Source organism: Phocoena sinus, chromosome 9 (genome assembly GCF_008692025.1).
Source record: "Phocoena sinus isolate mPhoSin1 chromosome 9, mPhoSin1.pri, whole genome shotgun sequence".
NCBI classification, from domain to species: Eukaryota; Metazoa; Chordata; class Mammalia; order Artiodactyla; family Phocoenidae; genus Phocoena; species Phocoena sinus.
Window position 1 is genome coordinate 44,386,171 of NC_045771.1, and position 23,497 is coordinate 44,409,667.

Below are 23,497 nucleotides of genomic sequence, written 5' to 3' on the forward strand. Positions count from 1 at the left end.
AAAACCCCTTGAGATTTGGCATTATGCTTTATTCACCACACCTTCCCACCCCAAATAGTCCCTAGTATATAGTAGAGATCAATAAATAATCATTCAATGAATGAATGAATAGCAGCAAAGTAAAAGTGGTATGGAAAAGGCCCTAAAACAATTAGTTTTAATATGTGACACTTAAGCTGAAATTCTAAATTATTTCAGGGCTTAGTACTATGTCAAAAGACAAAGTATTCATTGTATGTGCAACATTAGATACACTAGGAAATACTCTGCTCTTAAGAAAGATAAAGCCTAATAGAAAGACACAAGAAATAAAGGTGGGGTGGGAAAGGATGACAAAAGGAAAATATATAAATGAGAAGGGAAATCACTTAACCATAAAGAATAAATTGTGGCAGCCCAAAGAGGATACCAAAGAAACAGAACGATCTTTAAATCCATCAGTATTTCATAAAACTCTAACTGCAAAAACATACACAGATTAAGCCTTAAAGCTTTAGTAATTATTAGAGCCCTGGGTACAGAGTCTTTCTCTGGGTAATATGAAACAAGGGATTACTACCAGCAGGAAAAGCACCCCTCAAAAGGGTACTGAATAGGATACTCCCTGGCTATTCCTTGTTCTTAGAGCAGGATGGTATATTATAAAAGAATAAATTGAGCAAAGATGGGAAAAGTATCAAATGTAGCATAAAGTATTAATATGTAGTGGAAGGAGCAATGATTTTGAATCAAAAAGACAACCTGGTAATGTTTTAATCCTGCTCTGACACATTCTAGATACATGACTTGGCTATTTTGTTTAATTTCGTTCACTCTGTTTCTTCACATGCAAAATAAACCCTATCACAATCTCTGTACCCCACTGGATTGCTGTAAAGATACGGAACATATGCAAACTATCCAGTTCAGGACCTGGAACATGGTAGGAATGCATGACAATCTTAATTCCAAATACAGCACACTTAAATAATCAAACCAACTTTCCCTAGTACCTACACTTATATCTTGAACATCAGATACAGTAGTTTAGTCATTAAGTCTCACTCCTTATGCATAAAAGGGAAGTAAACATCTCAGGGAAAAGTTAGGAAAAAAGGTGACCAGGAAGTTGGAAATGGTTCAGTTCAGAAGTTCCAATCTTTATTTGCTAAAGTACTTGGCTCTTGAATTTCACTGATCTATAAAATTTCAGAAACTACTGGGGAACATCATAGGTTGTCAACCTTGTAAACTGCCCAATAAGGATATTTAAAAAAAAAAAAAAAACCATAAAGACGATCATCACCAACATTTTCTACAAAGACAATGTAAAACAAATAAGTAGGAAGTAGAAAATGTTAGTCCTCAATATAGCTCTTTAACTGAACAAATTTTAGCTTTATGAAAAATTCACTTCATTAGCTAATTTTTTTTCATTACCTTAAGACCATTTAAAACTTTAACGGGGCATAGCATTTGCAAACCACTAGTTTATCCTAGCATGAACCACTTTTAAAGAACCCCCGCACCAGCACTTAAATACCACTAGTATAAAAAAAACTCAGAAAACAAGCACAAAAAGTTTTCCCGTTAGAAGAAGAAAGGAAAAACTGGTTCCGAAACCTATTCAGGCCTAGGTTAGGTGAGGAAACAAGCATTTTCCATAATATGCTGGCTCTTTACAAACTCACCACTGTCAGACTTCTGGAATCAAAAAGTGAGGCAAAGGCTCCCCCTGCTGACAAGTAGACAAAGAATCTAATCCTATCAAAAGGCAGCTGACTTCAAAAATCTTTCCAATACTGACTGGATATCGCATGGGCTTTTAATATTCTCTATCAAAGACTAGTTTTACTTTATATCCTAAAACACTGGACTATAGCTCCATCTGATACAAATGTGAAAGACATTTATAACTAGGTAATACTCCGTGTACATTTCAATAAATCTTTCTAAACCAGCTTTCAAATTTCTTGGTGTCTGCTCTATGCTCTAAAGCTTAACTGAGCTAGAATGTCATACAGAGAGGAAATTAAAGAAGGCTAAAGAAATGAGGTGGGTTTCAAGAGGTTACGTAGAACAAAGGTAAGCAATCTATAAATGCATTAACGGCCTTCTCTCACAGAAATCTCATGAGATTAAAAGAAGCAAATTAAAGTCTTCAAAATTAACAATAATAGCAGGTTACAAGCACTGGCCCATATATTATTAACACATCCAACTCTATCAACTATTCTATAACTTGGGAAGATCAAGAACTATTGCTCTCATTTGACTATAGAGAGACCTAAGGCTCAGGAAAGTTCGATGTTTGTTAAGGACACACAGCTGGTGAGTAGCAGAGGCAGAATTCAACCCTATACATCTTCTAATCTTCATTCTGCTTCTCCAACTGAAAACTATGCATAAAGTAGATACTCTAATGACATAATCTCTAAATTCCTTTCTGATTTCAAATTTAACATGGCCTAACATCACAAATGCACTTGGTATGCTTATAAATAACATCAGATTTAAATAGAAAATGTTAAATATTTCACTTTGGCAGACAAAACTTGATACGGCTGCTTGGTAAATTCTTTGCTATAATTTATTTATTCTTGTCTTATTTCCAAAAGCATTGCTTGCAAAGGTAAATAAAACTAAACAAATTCTAAACTAAGTAGATGAGGAGAACAGCAGATAAAACCCTGATTCTCCCACTAAAATTACTGAATAAAATGTTTGTTAAAAGCAGCATTTTTGAGTACATCAATATGCTGCCCCCCCTTAAAAAAAGGTAAATAAAATTCAGAAGCCAAACACTAAGTGACCGTGAGAACCCACAAAGGTAAACAGAACCCCTGGGGTAATCTCTTAAATCATATACCCTCAGCATCAGTTTTCATAGTCTCAAAATGACATGTAGTAAAGGAGAAAAACCTTGGAGTCCACTCTAGGTGGGAAATCCAATTGATCCTGTACATTATCTTTCTCCCCCCTGGTACAAAGCTAAGACCACAAAGGGCTCTACCTTAAGTGTAAGGAGAACTTCGAACTAGCATTCCCCCCACCCCCACCCAAGCCCAAGAGAAAGCAAAATAAAGTGCATATCTCAAAACTTGGAACGAGATAAAGGAAAAACATCTCTCCTAAGAATCCACAACCCCCAAGCTGATCTTAATATGGGTTTTCAGACCAAATTCACTCTATTGACTTGCCCAAGAAGCCTCAATCTGTGAAGTTAGTAAAAGTGATCCTGGGTTAGAAGTACCACCAAATCCCTGACAAAAGACAACTCAAATATTTGAAGGGACACACCAATCATTCCCATGGATAAAGTTCCAAGAATATGACCTCACAGGCAAAAATCACAATCAACAAGGAATTGGAGGCAATATGAGCAAGAGACAGCAAAAATAATAGCATAATCGGAAATGCAAAGACTTCATTTACTGAAATTATCAACAGAGAAAGAAGTACTACATTTTATGTTTAAGGAAATAAAAACAGGTATTAAAAATATGAATAAAAGATTTTATCAATCACCAAGCAGATTTTTAAAAGGACCAAATAAACTTTGAGAAATAATAAATATAATAACTAGACTTAACAAAGTTAATAAAACTCCAAGAGTAGTTTCAATAGAATTTAGTCTCCGAATAGCAGTGATTTAGGAAACAGGAAAATACATCTAAGAAATAATCTAGAATGCATTAGTAAGAAACACAGAGACAGAAAATACAAGTGCAGTTAAGAGACTTGAACAATAGCATAAGATGGTCTAACATGTATCTAATTGGATTTTCATTAAGAGATAATGGAGAGAATATGAAAGAGGCAATATTCAAAGAAATAATAGCTGAAAATTTTCCAGAATTGTTGAAAGGCACTAATCCTAAGACCAGGTTTACGCCAAATAAATTCCAAATAGGATAAGTAAAAATAAATCCTCCCTTAGATACCCAACAGAGAAACTGCAGAACACCAAAGGCAAAGAGAATTTCTTAAAAGCAATAGAGAAAAGACAGATTAACTAGCAAAAGAATAACAGCTAGACTAAAAGTTGACTTCTTAACACCAGTGGAAGCCAGAATAGAGCAGAATATTATCTTTTGTGTAGCAAGAAAAATAACTATCAACATAACATTATATTCCCAGACTTCCTCCCATTCCCTACAAAAAAAAAATTTAATGTTGTTACAAATATGCCATTCACAATAGCAACCAAAGCAATTAAGTTCCTAACACACTGACTCTAACTCAACTTTCAGATCTTAACTTCCTTAGGAAGGCCAAATTAGGCAATATACACCTAAAATATACCCTCGTTATCATGGCATCTTTTCCTTCATAGCACTTGTGATTTTATACCTATTTCTATGATTATCTACTGACTGTGTATTTCCCTTTCCAAACTTAATGAAGCCATAGACTTCTATACTTAGCACCATATTGTTTACCACCATACTTGGTACATAAGTGAAAGGAAAGAAGGAAGGAAAGACGCAGGGAAGTTATAACAAACAGATAAACAACTAATATAGATAAAAAGTAATATTTTTACTAAAAGACATAAAAGGACAGCTAAATAAATAGTAAGACATATTATATTCCTGGATGGGAAGAATTAATATATAAACATGTCAGTTATGCACTAAAATAATCTATAGATTTGATGCAATGCCAGACAAAATTCCAGCATGATTTTTTCATGGAACTCAATAAACTATTTTTCAAACCTGAAAGGAAAGTATAAAAAAAGCAAGAATAACCTATAAATATTTAAAAACAAGATCAATAAAGAATGATTACTCCTCTCACATATCAAAACATACTATACATTACATTTGTTAAATACAGTATTGGCATTCTTTATAGATACACTATTTATGGACAAATAAATCAAGGGAAAGGAATAGAGTCTAAGAGCAAATTACAGATTATACGGGAATTCAGCATATAAGAAAATTAGCATTTCAAATTATAAAAAGAATATTCACAAATGGTGCTTGGACAACAGGGTATACACTTGGGAAAAAAATTAAATTAGAGCCCTACTATATACGATACTTAAAACTAAATTCCAGAAAAGTTAAGAAAACATATGAAAATATTTTAGAATCGTAGTATAGGAAAGGTCTTCATTAGAATGATACAAAGATCAGAAGCCAAAACAAAAAAGATCAAAACGTTTAACATCATAAAAAATTAAAGTATTTGTCCCATTAAGTAAATGAACAAGGTTAAAATAATCATTCACAGGACACAACCTGGGGCAAATTGCTTAATCTTGCCAAGCCTAAGTTTTCTTGTGCCTGAAATGAAAATAATGACCTGATTTACAGGGTTGCTTTGAGAATTAAATGAGAAAGTTAAGGTTAAATCCTTAGCACAGGGCTTCCCTGGTGGCGCAGTGGTTGAGAGTCCGCCTGCCGATGCAGGGGACACGGGTTCGTGCCCCAGTCCGGGAAGATCCCACATGCCGTGGAGTGACTGGGCCCGTGAGCCATGGCTGCTGAGCCTGCGCGTCTGGAGACTGTGCTCCGCAACAGGAGAGGCCACAACAGTGAGAGGCCCAAGTACTGCTAAAAAAAAAAAAAAAAAAAAAAAAAAAAAAAAAAAAATCCTTCATACAGTCTTAGGTGGTAGCACCTGGCAAGTGCCCAATAAATATTTTTTGCTACTATTTTAAATTATAAAAATTTAACAGATCACTTTTGCCCATTAAGTGGAGATTTTGAAATTTTTAAAAAATGATAATACATGATGTAGGCACAGACATTACACATAGCTGAGAAAAGGATATATTTGGCCCATCTCCCTGACATAAAACAGTTTATAATGTGTATCAAAAGCTTTTTGTCTCAGTATCTAGTCTTAGGATTTTTTTGAAAATGTTTTACTTTTATTGGACTATAGGGGATGGATTGAGAAATATCTCTGCAAGTTATGCCCCATTAGGGAAATGTCCATTCTCATTTTCCTGGGACAGCTTTCGGAGCTTTTTCTTTTCCTTGGAGCTGCTGCTCTTGCTGGCAGCGGCCTCTTCAGGTCCACTGCTGCGTGGCTCCTACTTGGAAGAGAATTTCCTCTTTTTCTTGGGGACACTCTTGTTTCCTGACTCTTCAGGGTCATTAACTGGCTCCTCTTTGGGCAAAGATTTCTTCCTCTTGGGAAGACTTCCACTGCCAGCTATCTCTTCAAGATCACTACTAACCAGCTCCTCATTGGAAAAAGATTTCTTTTTCTTGGGTTTGGAGAAGGAGACGGATGGGTCTTCTATTCCATTCTCCTACGGAGTCTCCTAGGGCTTTTGCTTTTGCTTCTTTTTGGGACTTTCACTTATCTCCTCAACACCCCTCTAGAGTACTAACTACTGTTTTCTGAAGATGCCAGGGAAATTGCAGCCAGCCATTTCTTTTCCTTCTTCAAGCATTACTTCTCCTGTTTCTCCAGCTTCCTAGTAATCTCAGCAGCCACTTCCTCTGAACCATTACCTCCTTCATGACATCCAGATTATTTCGTGGAATCTATCCAGTCTCACAGAAGGATGGCTGCTCCTCAACTTGTTCTAGAAGCTTCTCCCCAAACACACTGGTGGGTACCTCAGAGAAGCAATCAATTCATGAGGCAAAACTGCATTTGTTTGCCAGGTATCAGGAGATGCAGCCTTTGTTCTTAGCAGCTGCTCAACCAATGAAGGTAGAGTGGAAAATGAGTCCATATTTTGGGATGTTAGCCCTTTTCTTCAGGGCTCGGGAAATGTGGTCCTTTTGCTGGGCCCAGGGAATCACTCAGACACCAGGACTAGCCATCACCCCCATAGCAGAGGCCTGTATAGGTCAGGGAGCCCTGGTCAAATGTTACCATGATCCCCACAGTTTAGAATTTTAGAAAAAAAAAAAGTCCTAGGATTTTAGTAGAAAAGTAACTGCTAGGGGCTGGGGATAGAGGAAATAGGGAGAGGTTGGTAAAAGGGTACAAATTTTCAACTATGAAATGAATAAGGCCTGAAGATCTAATGTAAAACATGTAGTTGATAGCACTGTACTGTATGATTAAAATTTGTTAAGAGAGTAGAACTTAGATGTCCTCACCAAAAACAAGAGAAATATGTGAGTTGATGGATGTGTTTGAAATGGGGGGGAAACCCTTTTTTTTGAATTTTTGAATTTTATTTTATTTTTTTATACAGCAGGTTATTATTAGTTATCCATTTTATACATATTAGTATATATATGTAATTCCCAACCTCCCAATTCATCATACCACCACCACCACCCTGTCACTTTCCCCCCTTGGTGTCCATACATCTGTTCTCTACATCTATGTCTCTATTTCTACCCTGCAAACCAGTTCATCTGTACCATTTTCCTAGGTTCCACATACATGCGTTAATGTACGATATTTGCTTTTCTCTTTCAGACTTACTTCACTCTGTATGACAGTCTGTAGATCCATCCATGTCTCTACAAATGACCCAATTTCATTCCTTTTTATGGCTGAGTAATATTCCATTGTATTTATGTGCCACATCTTCTTTATCCATTCATCTGTCGTTGGACATTTAGGTTGCTTCCATGACCTGGCTATTGTAATTAGTGCTGCAATGAACATTGGGGTGCACGTCTTTTTTTTTTTTTTTTTTAGCACGTCTTTTTGAATTATGGTTTTCTCTAGGTATATGCCCAGTAGTGGGATTGCTGGGTCATATAGTAATTTTATTTTTAGTTTTTTAAGGAACCTCCATACTGTTATCCATAGTGGCTGTATAAATTTACATTCCCAGAAACAGTACAAGAGGGTTCCCTTTTCTCCACACCCTCGCCAGCATTTGGTGTTTGTAGATTTTCTGATGATGCCAATTCTAACTGGTGTGAGGTGATACCTCATTTGCATTTTGCATTTGCATTTCTCTAATAATTACTGGTGTTGAGCAGCTTTTCAGGTGCTTCTTGGCCATCTGTATGTCTTCTTTGGTGAAATGTCTATTTAGGTCTTCAGCCCATTTTTGGATTGGGTTGTTTGCTTTTTAATATTGAGCTGCATGAGCTGTTTAAATATTTTGGAGATTAATCCTTTGTCTGTTGATTTGTTTGCAAATATTTTCTCCCATTCTGAGGGCTGTCTTTTTGTCTTGTTTGTAGTTTCCTTTGCTGTGCAAAAGCTTTTAAGTTTCATTAGGTCCCATTTGTTTATTTTTGTTTTTATTTCCATTACTCTAGGAGGTGGATCAAAAAATACCTTGCTGGGATTTCTGTCAAAGAGTGCTCTTCCTCTGTTTTCCTCTAAGAGTTTTATAGTGTCCGGTCTTACATTTAGGTCTCGAATCCATTTTGACTTTATTTTTGTGTATGGTGTTAGGGAGTGTTCTAGTTTCATTCTTTTACATGTAACTGTCCAGTTTTCCCAGCACCACTTAGTGAAGAGACTGTCTTTTCTCCATTGTATATCCTTGCCTCCCCTGTCATAGATTAGTGGACCATAGGTGCATGGGTTTATCTCTGGGCTTTCTATCCTGTTCCATTGATCTGTATTTCTGTTATTGTACCAGTACCATATTGTCTTGAGTACTGTAGCTTTGTAGTATAGTCTGAAGTCAGGGAGTCTGATTCCTCCAGCTCCGTTTTTTTCCCTCAAGACTACTTTGGCTATTCGGTGTCTTTTGTGTCTCCATACAAATTTTAAGATTTTTTGTTCTAGTTCTGTAAAAAATGCCATTGGTAATTTGATAGGGATTGCATTGAATCTGTAGATTGCTTTGGGTAGTATAGTCATTTTCACAACACTGATTCTTCCAATCCAAGAATATGGTATATCTTTCCATCTGTATCATCTTTAATTTCTTTCATCAGTGTCTTATAGTTTTCTGCATACAGGTCTTTTGTCTCCCTACGTAGGTTAATTCCCAGGTATTTAATTCTTTTTGTTGCAATGGTAAATGGGAGTGTTTCCTTCATTTCTCTTTCAAATTTTTCATCATTAGTGTATAGGAATGGAAGAGATTTCTGTGCATTAATTTTGTATCCTGCAACTTTACCAAATTCATTGATTAGCTCTAGTAGTTTTCTGGTATCATCTTTAGGATTCTCTATGTATAGTATCATGTCATCTGCAAACAGTGACAGTTTTACTTCTTCTTTTCCAATTAGTATTCCTTTTATTTCTTTTCCTTCTCTGATTGCCATGGCTAGGACTTCCAAAACTATGTTGAATAATAGTGGTGAGCGTGGACATCCTTGTTTTGTTCCTGATCTTAGAGGAAATGCTTTCAGTTTTTCACCACTGAGAATGATGTTTGCTGTGGGTTTGTCAGATATGGCCTTTATTATGTTGAGGTAGGATCCCTCTATGCCCACTTTCTGGAGAGATTTTATCATAAATGGGTGTTGAATTTTGCCAAAAGCTTTTTCTGCGTCTATCGAGATGATCGTATGGTTTTTATTTTCAGTTTGTTAATATAGTGTACCACAGTGATTGATTTGCATATATTGAAGAATCGTTGCATCCCTGGGATAAATCCCATTTGATCATGGTGTATGATCCTTTTAATATGTTGTTGGATTCTGTTTGCTAGTATTTTGTTGAGGATTTTTGCATCTATATTCATCAGTGATATTGGTCTGTAATTTTCTTTTTTGTAGTATCTTTGTCTGGTTTTGGTATCAGGGTGATGGTGGCCTCATAGAATGAGTTTGGGAGTGTTCCTTCCTCTGCAATATTTTGGAAGAGTTTGAGAAGGATGGGTGCTAGCTCTTCTCTAAATGTTTGATAGAATTCACCTGTGAAGCCATCTGGTCCTGGACTTTTGTTTGTTGGAAGATTTTTAATCACAATTTCAATGTCATTACTTGTGATTGGTCTGTTCATATTTTCTATTTCTTCCTGGTTCAGTCTTGGCAGGTTATACCTTTTGAAGAATTTGTCCATTTCTTCCAGGTTGTCATTTTATTGGCATAGAGTTGCTTGCAGTAGTCTCTTAGGATGCTTTGTACTTCTGCGGTGTCTGTTGTAACTTCTCCTTTTTCATTTCTAATTTTATTGATTTGAGTTCTCTCCCTCTTTTTCTTGATGAGTCTGGCTAATGGTTTATCAATTTTGTTTATCTTCTCAAAGAACCAGCTTTTAGTTTTATTGCTCTTTGCTATTGTTTTCTTTGTTTCTATTTCATTTATTTCTGCTCTGATCTTTATGATTTCTTTCCTTTTGCTAACTTTGGGTTTTGTTTGTTCTTCTTTCTCTAGTTCCTTTAAGTGTAAGGTTAGATTGTTTATTTGAGATTTTTCTTGTTTCTTGAGGTAGGCTTGTGTAGCTATAAACTTCCCTTTTATAACTGCTTTTGCTGCATCCCATAGGTTTTGGATCGTCATGTTTTCATTGTCATTTGTCTCTAGGTATTTTTTGATTTCCTCTTTGATTTCTAATGTGATCTCTTGGTTATTTAGTCACGTATTGTTTAGCCTCCATATGTTTGTGTTTTGTATGTTTTTTTCCCTGTAATTCATTTCTAATCTCATAGTGTTGTGGTCAGAAAAGATGCTTGATATGGTTTAAATTTTCTTAAATTTACTGAGGCTTGATTTGTGACCCAAGATGTGATCTATCCTGGAGGATGTTCCGTGCGCACTTGAGAAGAAAGCGTAATCTGCTGTTTTTGGATGGAATGTCTTATAAATATCAATTAAATCTATCTGGTCTATTGTGTCATTTAAAGCTTCTGTTTCCTTATTTATTTTCATTTTGCGTGATCTGTCCATTGGTGTAAGTGAGGTGTTAATGTCCTCCATTATTATTGTGTTACTGTCAATTTCCTCTTTTATAGCTGTTAGCAGTTGCCTTATGTATTGAGGTACTACTATGTTGGGTGCATATATATTTATAATTGTTATATCTTCTTCTTGGATTGATCATTATGTAGTGTCCTTCCTTGTTTCTTGTGACATTCTTTATTTTAAAGTCTATTTTACCTGATATGAGTATTGCTACTCCAGCTTTCTTTTGATTTCCATTTGCATGGAATATCTTTTTCCATCCCCTCACTTTCAGTCTGTATGTGTCCCTAGGTCTGAAGTGGGTCTCTTATAGACAGCATATATATGGGTCTTGTTTTTGTATCCATTAAGTGAGCCTGTGTCTTTCAGTTAGAGCATTTAATCCATTCACATTTAAGGTAATTATCAATATGTATGTTCCTATGACCACTTTCTTAATTTTTTGGGTTTGTTTTTGTAGGTCCTTTTCTTCTCTTGTGTTTCCCACTTAGAGAAGTTCCTTTAGCATTTGTTGTAGAGCTGGTATGGTGGTGCTGAATTCTCTTAGCTTTTGTTTGTCTGTAAAGTTTTTGATTTCTCTGTGGAATCTGAATGAGATCCTTGCCGGGTAGAGTAATCTTGGTTGTAGGTTCTTCCCTTTGATCACTTTAAATATATCATGCCACTTGAAATGGGGAGAATCCTTAAACAATGTGTACCTATATCAAATCACCATGATGTACACTTTAAATATCTTACAATTTTATATGTTAATTATACCTCAACAAAGCTAAATTAAAATAAGAAAATTTTAAAAATACAGTGGTCATAATTACCAGTATTTGAACCTCTCTCTGAGTGTCTGTTAGAATTTCTACTGTCTGTTTCTATGAGTTTAACTTTTTTTTTAGATTCCCCATAAGTGAATGCAGCATTTTGTCTTTCTCTGTCTAGCTTATTTCACTTAGCATAATGCCCTCAACATCCATCCATGATGTCACAAATAGCAGGATTTCCTTCCTTCTCATAGCTGAATAATATTCCATTATATGTATCTACCACTTCTTCTTTATCCATTCATCTATTGATGGTTCTTAGGTTGTTCCATAACTTGGCTGTTGTGAATAATGCTGCAGTGAACATGGGAGTATAGATATCTCTTCAAACTCCTGTTTTCATTTCCTTTGGATATATAACCACAAGTGGGATGCTGGATCATATGGTAGTTCTATTTTTAATTTTTTGAGGAGACTTCATACTGTTTTCCATAGTAGCTGCACCAGTTTACATTCCTATCAACAATGAATAAGGGTTCTCCTTTCTCCACATCCTCACTAACATTTGTTATCTCTTGTCTTTTTTCATGATAGCCATTCTAACAGGTGTGAGACAGTATCTCATTGTGGTTTTGATTTGCATTTTCCTGATAATTAGTATTATTGAGCACATTTCATGTACCTGTTGGCCATCTGGATATCTTCTTTGAGAAAATGTCTATTCAGTTCCTCTGTCCATTTTTAAATTGGATTGTTTGGGGGTTTTCCTATTGAGTTGTATGAGTCCTTTATATATTTTGGATATTAATTCTTTATCAGATATATGATTTGCAAATATTTTCTCCCATTCCACAGGTCACCTTTTCATTTTGTTGATGGTTTCCCTTGCTGTACAGAAACTTTTTAGTTTGATGTAATCCCACCTGGTTTTGGTGGGGTTTGGGGGGTTTTTTAGGCAGTGATTATTTATTTTAAAATTTGCAACTAATCTCATGGATACATTTTTGTTATAATAATTTCAATGATACAGTCAAAGGAAAGGTCCACCTTTGGCCCCACCCACTTTTCTTTCCAAAGAATTTATCCAAAAATGTGATAGAAATAGCAAATCTGAATGGTCATCATTTTCTCAGTAATAAAAATGTATGCTAGCTACTCCTTGCTTCTCAATTTGGATCATCAGGCAACTTTTCTGTGGGTACAAAATTTCTAGCATTTCTATTTCTCTTGATTTTTTGTGGTGCTAAAAAGTGTTCTTTTTATTCTTTCCAGTTTTATTGATATAATATTTGAAAATTGTTAGGAGAGTAGATCCTAAGAGTTCTCATCACAAGGAAAAATATTTTTTTTTCTTTTTTTTTATATCATATGATGGATGTTAACTTACTGTGGTAATCCTTTTACAGTACATGTAAGTCAGATCATTCATGCTGTATACCTTAAATTTATACAGTGTTATATGCCACTTGTTTTTCTTTGTTGCCTTTGCTTTTGGTGCCAAATCCAAAACATCATTGCCATGATCAACATCAAGAAGATTACCCTCCATGTTTCCTTCTAGGGGTTTTATGGTTTCAGGTCTTACATTTAAGTCTTTCATCCATTTGGAGTTGATTTTTGTGTATGGTATAAGATAGGGGTCCAGTTTCATTCTTTTGTATGTGGCAATTCAGTTTTTCCGGCACCATTATAGAAGAGACTATCCTTTCCTCATTCTGTATTCTTGGTTCCTTTGTCATAAATTAATTTCTGAGCTCTCTATTCTGTTCAATTGATTTATATACCGATTTTTATGTCAATACCATATTGTTTTGATTACTATATATTTTTAATACAGTTTGAATTCAGGAAGTATGATTTCTCCAGCTTTGATCTTTTTTTCTCAAGATTGCTTTGACTACTTGGGGTCTTCTCTGGTTCCATACAAGTTTCAGGATGACCACAGTATTTTCAAAAGCAAAATATTTTAAAGGCAAAATTTAACAGTGGTAAATCATAGAATTCTCTATAATCATTTAGAATTATATTACAGTAGAATATTTGTTGATTTGGTAAATATTTGTGATATTGTTAAGCGAGAAAAAGACCTTAAAAGAGTAAATACAGGGACATCCCTGGTGGCACAGTGGTTAAGAATCCGCCTGCCAACACAGGGGACACGGGTTCGATCCCTGGTCCAGGAAGATCCCACATGCTGCGGAGCAACTAAGCCCATGTGCCACAACTACTGAGCCTGAGCTCTAGAGCCTGCGAGCCACAACTACTGAGCCCACGTGCCACAACTACTGAAGCCCGCGTGCCTAGAGCCTGTGCTCCGCAACAAGAAGCCACCGCAATGAGAAGCCCACACACCATAACGAAGAGTAGCCCCCGCTCACCGCAACTAGAGCAAGCCTGCATGCAGCAATGAAGACCCAACACAGCCAAAAAATGAATAAGTAAATAAATAAATAAATGTTCCTTAAAAAAGAAAGAGTAAATACAATATGAATCTGGTTTTATGACATAAAAACTCAAAATAAAAAGGCGAAATAAATACACTAGAATAGTCATAATGATTAGTTAGCTCTTAGTGTCAAGTAGAGATTATTTTATTTCCCTTCTCATATAAACCTCATCCAAAGTTTCCAAAATGAACATGTCACTTAAAAAAAATTTTTTTAATGGAGGAGGCAGGTATCCATCAAACTTCCCACCATTCCTGAAACTCAGGCCCCACCAATGATTGGCTCTTCCACAGGTATAAAGATCAAAGTTCAAGCAAACATTTTTAAAAATCCATTACCAAACATATAAATTGAACCTTGGCAAGAAAGCAAATACGTTAAAACGCTTTTGGAAAAATGATGACCTAAGTTTTAAAATTGCTGATTTATAGTCTTCCTTCCAGAAGCAGACCAAAAGCATCTATCCTTAGGCAGGCTATTCTTATTTCATGAAATAAAACAATGCCCTCTGTACATGAAATACCTCTTTATTCTTAAGGATGAGGGAGAAGGGAAGAAAAGCAAGGAGAAAACAGAGAGGAAATGCATTCACCTCATCATATACTAACTGATGCCACTTCTAGAGAAGCCCTGTTTCTACTGACTATAAAATATCATTTGAGCCATGAAAATGCCAGACTCCTACTGATCTTGATCTTCACCAGGATAAGAGTTTGAAAAAACACTAATGCTGAGTAGCCTACCTAGAAAGCCCTGATACATTTGGAATCTTTATCAATTTATTTTCACATGGTAAACAGCCAACAAAAGTCAGAAACAAGTGATAACAACATTATTTCTCTAGAAGATGATAAAGACCTTAAAGGTCATCAAGAGTAGAATACCTGTGGTTCAAGTCCACCAGCTCCCAGACTGGGTTCAAAATTAATCAGAAGAAAATATTACACGATGACTTTTGTTGTTTAGTATCATTATCAGATTGATGTATGTTACTCTCATCTCTCCAGCCATGTGGAAAGATCCTTATGGAAGGAATAATAAGCATTCAAAAAATATTTGTCTGACTGAATCTTGGTTTTTCATTCCTGCTAATAGCTATGGTTTTTCTTCAGTAGCTTTCTGGAACTCTTCCATTACTCAAATGGGCTTTCAGTGAGAAGGTTAATTAAAATGACTGTTAAAGAATGTACTAGATAACTGTAGTACCGGAAGTGAGGAAACTCCTGTGCTCAACTTATTTGATCAAACTCTGCAAATTTTCTAGAATGTTTAGCCAACTGCCTCTATTCTCCATCATAAGATCAACAAATATAACTGTACTCCTGAGTGTAATAAAATGTAAATAATAAAGTACATGTCACAGTCAGTCCAATGGACTAGTCACCTGTGAGCTTTACTCTGAGCCTATACATCAAAGCAGAGTGAGCCAATGCAAAATGAGGTTGCCCACAATAGTAAATTTTGGAAGCAATCTCCATGGCTAAATAAATTATGAAATACCCATATATAGAATTCTATGGGGACTTCCCTGGTGGCGCAGTGGTTAAGAATCCGCCTCCCAATACAGGAGACATGGGTTTGAGCCCTGGTTGGGGAAGATCCCACATGCCATGGAGCAACTAAGCCTATACACCACAACTACTGAGCCTGCGCTCTAGAGCCGACGAGTCACAACTACTGAGCCCACGTGCCACAACTACTGAAGCCCACACGCCTAGAGCCCGTGCTCCACAACAAGAGAAGCCACCGCAATGAGAAGCCCATGCACCGCAACAAAGAATAGTCCCCCCTTGCCACAACTAGAGAAAGCCCGAGAGCAGCAACAAACACCCAGTGCAGCCAAAACTAACTAACTAAATAAATAAATTTATAAAGAAAAAGAATTCTATGAAGCCCATACAAGAACGAGGTAAGCGGGCTTCCCTGGTGGCGCAGTGGTTGAGAGTCCGCCTGCCGATGCAGGGGACACGGGTTCGTGCCCCAGTCCGGGAAGATCCCACATGCCGCAGAGCGGCTGGGCCCGTGAGCCATGGCCGCTGAACCTGCGCGTCCGGAGCCTGTGCTCTGCAACAGTGAGAGGCCCGCGTACCGCAAAAAAAAAAAAAAAAAAAAAAAAGAACGAGGTAAGCCTATGCATTTGGACATGAAAAGATATCCATGTAAATGAAATGAACAAATTATAGATGAACATATAGAGAGTGATCCCATTGACATAAAACAAAACCAAATATGTTTATAAATGCACTGAATAATGTATGCAATTGCAATGTTGTTCACTAAACTGTTTACCTTGAGAGAGGAGTAAAATTTCATAGGCAGCAAGGAAATAAAAACGGGGCTTTCCATTTTTATTCTTTTTTTAAAATATAACAATATATTTATGTTTTTAATAAATATATAAAGAATTACAAATACATTCAATGATTTATAAAAAGGAAAATATTAAAAGCATTAGATAGTGTATATACCAACAGAAATTAATTATGATGTACAGTTGACCTTTGGACACAACAGGGGTTGGGGTACCGACCCTCCACACAGTCTAAACTCCGAGCCTAACTTTACAATCAATCGTCCATATCCATGGTTCCACATGAGTAGATTCAACCAACCAAGAATTGTGTAGTACTATAGTATGTATTCATTGAAAAAAATCCAAGTATAAGTGGACTCCTGTAGTTCAAACCCATGTTGTTCAACAGTCAACTTATATGTATGCATAAAACACAAATTCTATGCCATTAAAAAGGATGTAGATTTATATTCACTGACAGTCACAATTTATAAGGCAAAATGGCCAGGAATGAACAGTATTACCCATTTTGTTTAAAGCAGCAGTGCCCCAACCTTTCTGGCACCAGGGGCCAGTTTCGTGGAAGACAATTTTTCCACGGCTGGGGGTGGGAAGTTGGGGGGGATCATTCAGGTTGGTAATGCAAGCGATGTGGGGGATGGTTCAGGCAGTAATGAGAGTGATGGGGAGCGATGGGGAGCAGCAGATGAAAGTTTGCTCGCTAGCCCATGGCTCACCTCCTGCTGTGCAGCCCGGTTCCTAACAGGTTCTGAACAGGGGCTGGGGACCCCTGGTTTAAAGTATATGTGTGTATATAGGAACTTCCCTGGTGGTACAGTGGCTAAGGCTCCATGCTCCCAGTGCAGGGGTGGCCTGGGTTCCATCCCTGGTTGGGGAACTAGATCACGCATGTTGCAACAAAGAGTTCCCACATGCCCCAACTAAAAAGATCCCGTGTGCCACAACTAAGACTCAGTGCAGCCAAATAAATAAGTAAATATTTAAAATAAATAAATAAAACATATATGTGTATATAAATGAATATATAAAAGTCAATAATCACAATTAGTCATAAAATTTAACAGTAACCCGCTGTATAATTGTTTTTTATTCATTTAACTATATTCTCTAATCTGTAAGCAATTAACATAGTAGTAGAGTAATAAGGAAAAATATTCCTTAAAGCAGTTTCATTACACACACAAGAAAAGCTATATATCTAAAGTTCATGAATAAATAATTGTTAATACCGTTTCTAGTCACACAAAGTAAAGTGAAAAATAAAAGAAACTGTTTGTATAACAAGAGAAAATAGCCAATTATTTCAGGTAAATTTGGTAAAGAATTTGAATTGCCCAGGTAAGCACCTCCACTTTTCTACTTCACTTTCTGTATATGTACACACAACCTCAGTTACTTTATATAATATATGCCAGTGCACAAATATTTCCATCTTCAGTCATGTGTATAACTTTAAAAGTCTAATCAATTTTATAAAGGACAAAAAAGTTGCCAGTGAAGCCAAGAACTTAATTTAACATCATTCCAACAGAAGTTGCTGCATTTTAATACACCTTTATAAAACCCATAAAACAAGCATTATAATGAAAGAGAATGCCACAAAACTAACTATTAAAATGATGACTTTTAACCTTTTTAATGCACAATGGGCAGTCAACAGTTTTTTTAAATCCTGAGGCCCAAATGAACTTTAAGGTTTATAAGAGAAAACTCCACTCCCAAGTTCAAAATACTCATTGCTTAAAAGTAATAATAAATTCCCTAGTGAAACACTGGGTTCTGGTTTTAATTAGAAGTAAATGTGCTAAGATTGCCACCTCCTGCTGAAGAAAAAGTCAAGTCCTTCATGACCTACCTCAAGTGGATTTTCAAATTTTTACCTCAGATCTGAATCCTGTCTTAAAGAAAGAGGAAAGAATAGAAAAATATATTCTCATGCAGAAAAATAAGTGATACCACTTAAACTATCCAATGCTGCCAAATACAAAATTCTCATTTCCCAAAAAAGTAAAACATACTCTTCTTGGGATCCATGATCTGAGAGAACAGATAAAATTCCTTACTTGATGGTATTCATCTAACAAAATATTAAAATATACTTGTCACATGTCAAATTCAAAACCAAAATATATCAGCAATGACAAAGTCAAGGAGGAAAAAAATGAGATTGCATAATAAAACCATGACTTCTATTATCGTCCATTCAAAAAAATTCATCCGATGATACAATGAATGTTGAAAAACTTCAGTATTTCCTGAAAACTTAATTTTTCTCTCTTCCCTTGAGATTGCCATTATGATATTTAAACCTTGAAATTTTCAAATCTTTTAATATATATGTGTGTATATATGTATATATAAGTGTATGTACATACACACACATAATATACCTATAAATATGTACAAATATATATAACTGTATAGAATTCTGACTCTTGTCAATTTCCTTATCTGTAGAATGGGAATAATATCTACTTTGCAGGTAGTTTCAAGAACTAAATGGAAACATGTGAAGGAACCTGGGACAGTACCAGACACATAAGCAAATCTTGCAATCAAAAAAATGTTTTTCTTAGTCTTTGGAAAGACAATAGAGATTTCAAAGTTAGTAGCCTTTATTAGGAGATATCTTTAACACAAGAAGAAGAAACAACATCTGCAGCTGTCTTGTTTTTTCCCTCTTAAATCAAACACACTCTCCATCTAATATATTTTAATAGTTTTTTATTGACTTCATATTTTGGGATGTCAGTTATACAATACCAGTAGCTTTCATTTTAAAAAAAATGGTTGGTCTAACAAAAATATAAATTAATGTAAGAAACACAATAGAAACTTTCCTTATAGAAAGTTCATATGCTTTAATATCAAAATAAGCCGTTAGTCAATAAATCTCTAATGACTCCAAAATGAGAAAGCAAAAAGTTAAGAATGAAAACTCCTTCTCTCCTAGATAAAGTAAATAACATTCTGAACAGATTATTTGTAATTTATAAAAATATATTTGCGGGCTTCCCTGGTGGCACAGTGGTTGAGAGTCCGTCTGCCGATGCAGGGGACACGGGTTCGTGCCCCGGTCCGGGAAGATCCCACATGACGCGAAGCGGCTAGGCCCGTGAGCCACGGCCACTGAGCCTGTGCATCTGGAGCCTGTGCTCTGCAACGGGAGAGGCCACAACAGTGAGAGGCCCGCGTACCACACACACACAAAAAAATTGCTATGGTACATTCTAAAAGAAAATAATACAGACAAAAAATTAACATTTCAGCATCATCAGTAGCCACCTAAACTATCAATGCCATGATTCAGATTTCAATAGCCACCTAAACTATCAATGCCATAATATGATTTATATTATAATCTGATAATAAAAGAAGATTATTTCAGTTTTCCAGACAATGTCTCATTTCTCAATCTCCTCTATTTCTCCAATATACACAGCATGCATCATTCTGGAAAATTTCTAATTGTTAAATTCTGTTAAAAGTTTAAGTCAATGAACAAATGTTTCTCATTACAAAATTCAATAACTGCAATAGAATTATGGATTTAACATGTAATGTCCTGAAAGCATTTTCTAAACAGAAGAATTGTTTGAGAGTTACTACTTTCCTTAGGTTTGCCTACATGGAAACACATGTTTTTTCAATTATATAGCAAAGACTATGGCTTCTGTTCAAACCTAGATTTTATTGTTTATAAAATTAGAAACAGATACAAATATATATAGATATATACACACACATTTATAAACATGTACACCCAGGCTATATATTATATATGAACAGTTGAAAGGTTTAGAGTGTTATATAAGAAGGTACTTTACACACGTATGAGGAAATTAATGTTAATCTCTCAAATGGATAATTCATTCATAAACAAAACTTTTATAATCTCAAAGATATCCTCATAAATGCTACCACAATTATTTATACAATTCAGTCAAAATTAAGCTAAGTGAAAATACTGGTGAGCTCTAGCACCTTTATTTTTTAAAAAAATCAAGAATTGTTTATAGTCATTGTTTGCCATTTTTACCCCAAAAAGGGAGGATTCTATTTTAATCTAGTGTCTCTAAATGTTCACTAAAATCACACTGCATTTTCATCAATACTTGATTTAGAAGTTCATGTATTTCTGTTTATATTTAAATTTTAAGATTAAAGGTAATTTAAATTTTCTTCTTAATAATCTTCTGTATTTTTCCAAATTTTGTGCAAATTATATGTGGCCTTTATAATTTAAAACAGAAGTAATTTTAAAGCAATAATTAAAACATTTGAGTATGAAATGTAAATCAGAAAGCTTGGTATTGGTAACTCCCTCTGAAAAAAAATGTATAGTACTAAAGGGCTAATCTATGAATTTATGACTTTTCATGGTTTGTTCAAAAGGGACATACATATATTAAATTCTGATTCAGATCTAACTGTTGTGATAAGAGAAGAAAAGAGATGTGTAATTATACCTAAAATATAGTCCTTAATTTTTGTTAATATTAATCCTATAATGAGAGCAGCGGGGGTGATTTTGTCCCCCGAGTGGTTGTCACACGGGTTGATGGAGGGTGCTACTCGTATCTAATGGGTAGAGCGCAGGATTGCTGCTAAACATCCTACAATAGCACAGGGCAGCCTCCACAACAAAGGATTATCCAGACCAAACTGTCAGCAGTGCCAAGGGTAAGAAACTCTGATGTAGAGAAAATAAATCTTTTATGTTTAAATTACAAGTCAAAATCCTAAAGACAATTTTAATTCAAAAAGTTATTCCTGTTTCTTTTGAAGGACACACTAATTGCAACTTTCCAAGCATCTAAACTACTTACTTCTTTAAAACAGTTTAAGAAATAAAGCCTAAATTTTCTTTCATTCTCAATTTTAATTCTCTGTCCTCACTGCCCTCAGCATACCCCTGACCCAAAATCAAGTATAACCTTGAAATAAGAGACTTGAAGATACACAAAAGTTCTTCCTCTTCGTTTTGTGAGTGTATCTTCTAGAATAAAGGAAATGAAAAGTTTCTGAATTTGGATGAAGATAATCAAATCCAGCTAATAAGATTTTTATTTCAAATTGATATTTGTTTTATTTTTGTCTCAACTAAATAAAGATTGAAGGCTTTAAGGACTCGAAACAAACTACATACCGTATTAACACTCTTATCACAGCTTTTTGATATTTATTTCATCCTGGTTTTTTTTTTTTTTTTGATGCTGTATGTGTTTTTTTTAATTGCGGTAAAATATACGTAATATAAAATTTACCATTTTAACTATTTTTAAATGTACAGTTCTGGGGCATTAAATACATCCACATTGTTACACAGTCATCACCACCATCTATCTGTAGAACTTTTTCATCTTTCCCAACTGAAACTCTGTAGCCATTAAACACTAACTCCCCACCACCTCCTCTCCCAGCTCCTGGAAATCACCATTCTGTTCTCTGTCCCTAAGAATCTCACTACTCTAGGAACCTCATATAAGAGGAATCACAGAGCATTTGTCTTTTTGTGATTACCTTATTTCACTCAGCAAAATGTCCCTCAAATTCATCCACGTTGTAGCATATATCAGTACCTCATTCTTTTTTATGACTGACTAATACTCCATTATATGTATATAACACATTTTGTTTATCCACTCAACTGTCATTGGACACTTGGATTGCTTCCATCTTCTGGAGGCTATTGTAAATAATGCTACTATGAACATGGGTATACAAATATTTGCTTGAGTCCCTGCTTTCACTTCTTTTGGGTGTACACCCAGAAGTGGAATTGCTGGATCATAGAGTAAGTCTATGTTTAATTGTTTAATTTTTTGAGTATTCATTCACTCTTGATAATATAAAGACATATTTTGTATGGCTCTTACACCCTCTTCTTTGTTCTGCATAATATTAGAAGTGTGAAGAGATTTCTCTAATCTTGCAGTACTTATCAATAAAAGACCTACAAGGGGTCTTCCCTGGTGGTCCAGTGGTTAAGACTTCACCTTCCAATGCCAGGGTGCAGGTTCAATCCCTGGTTGGGAAGCTAAGATCCCACATACCTCGCAGCCAAAAAACCAAAACATAAAACAGAAGCAATATAAAGACTTAAAAAAAAAAAAAAAATTTTTTTTAAATGACCTACAAGATATACCTGTAACGCACAAGAAGGTCTAACAAAGCAGATCTGTGTATTTGCTTAAACCCTAAAGCTGATACCATCTAACAGTTAAAAATTCATTAAAAATGATCTCCCATGGATTGACATATACACACTACTATATATAAGATAGATAACTAATAAGGACCTACTGTATAGCACAGGAAACTCTACTCAATACTCTGTAATGACCTATATGGGAAAAGAATCTAAAAAAGAGTGGGTATATGTATATGTATAACTGACTCACTTTGCTGTACACCTGAAACTAACACAACATTGTAAATAAACTATACTCCAATAAAAAATTTTAAAAAACAAAGAAAAAAAATGATCTCCCAGGCTAATATCCAAAATTCTCCTGAAAAAAAATCTCCTTTTTCTTGTTTTGTTTTGTAAGATTATTAATTATTGGTTAAATTTCTTTTTTTACCTTTTATTTTATATTGGAGTATAGCTGATGAACAAAGTTGTATTAGTTTCAGGTGTACACCAAAGTGATTCAGTTATACATATACATGTATCTGTTCTTTTTCAAGTTCTTTTTCCATTTAGTTATTACAAAATATTGAGGAGAATTCCCAGGACAAATTTTCCTCTTCTGGGGTATGAATTCTCAAAGGAATGAGTGTAAGGATAGTTTTTCAAACTGCACTGACACTCACCAATGAGAACCTATAGGTTCTCATTGCCCCAAAGCCAGAAAATCATTGCCACAAAGCCAGAAGAAAGTGTGTTGCAGCTTTGGTTATCCTGCGAAAGAAAAAAAGTCTGAGAACCAGTGACTATGGCATTGTTCCCAAAATTGTTCCAGAACACATGCACGTGTATGTATATAAGATGAATGAGGACAAGTAAATCCTGTGATTCTGAATATGAATTGGAAGTACCAATATGAACCTATAATATATTTTATCTTCAAAATTTTTTATGTATTTCCTAGCTCTATCCACCAAAACAAACCAGAAGCAATAACTAACCAGGAGCAATCAGCACCATTAGCACCCAGATTGTGATCTTCAAATGCCATTTCCCACCAAGAAAAAGAAATATGCTCCTTTAAAAAAATGACTTATTCCAGTTCTGGAAGGGGA

General features: G+C 35.3%; 1 protein-coding gene and 1 non-coding gene across 2 annotated transcripts in view; both read right to left on the reverse strand.

The window, feature by feature from the left end:
- The window catches only part of BBS9 (Bardet-Biedl syndrome 9), a 454,814-nt gene that overhangs the window by 369,070 nt on the left and 62,247 nt on the right, over positions 1-23,497 (reverse strand).
- LOC116759907 lies at positions 6,750-6,835 on the reverse strand. The gene has a single exon (XR_004351574.1). It is a non-coding gene; the product is annotated as a small nucleolar RNA SNORD86 (small nucleolar RNA).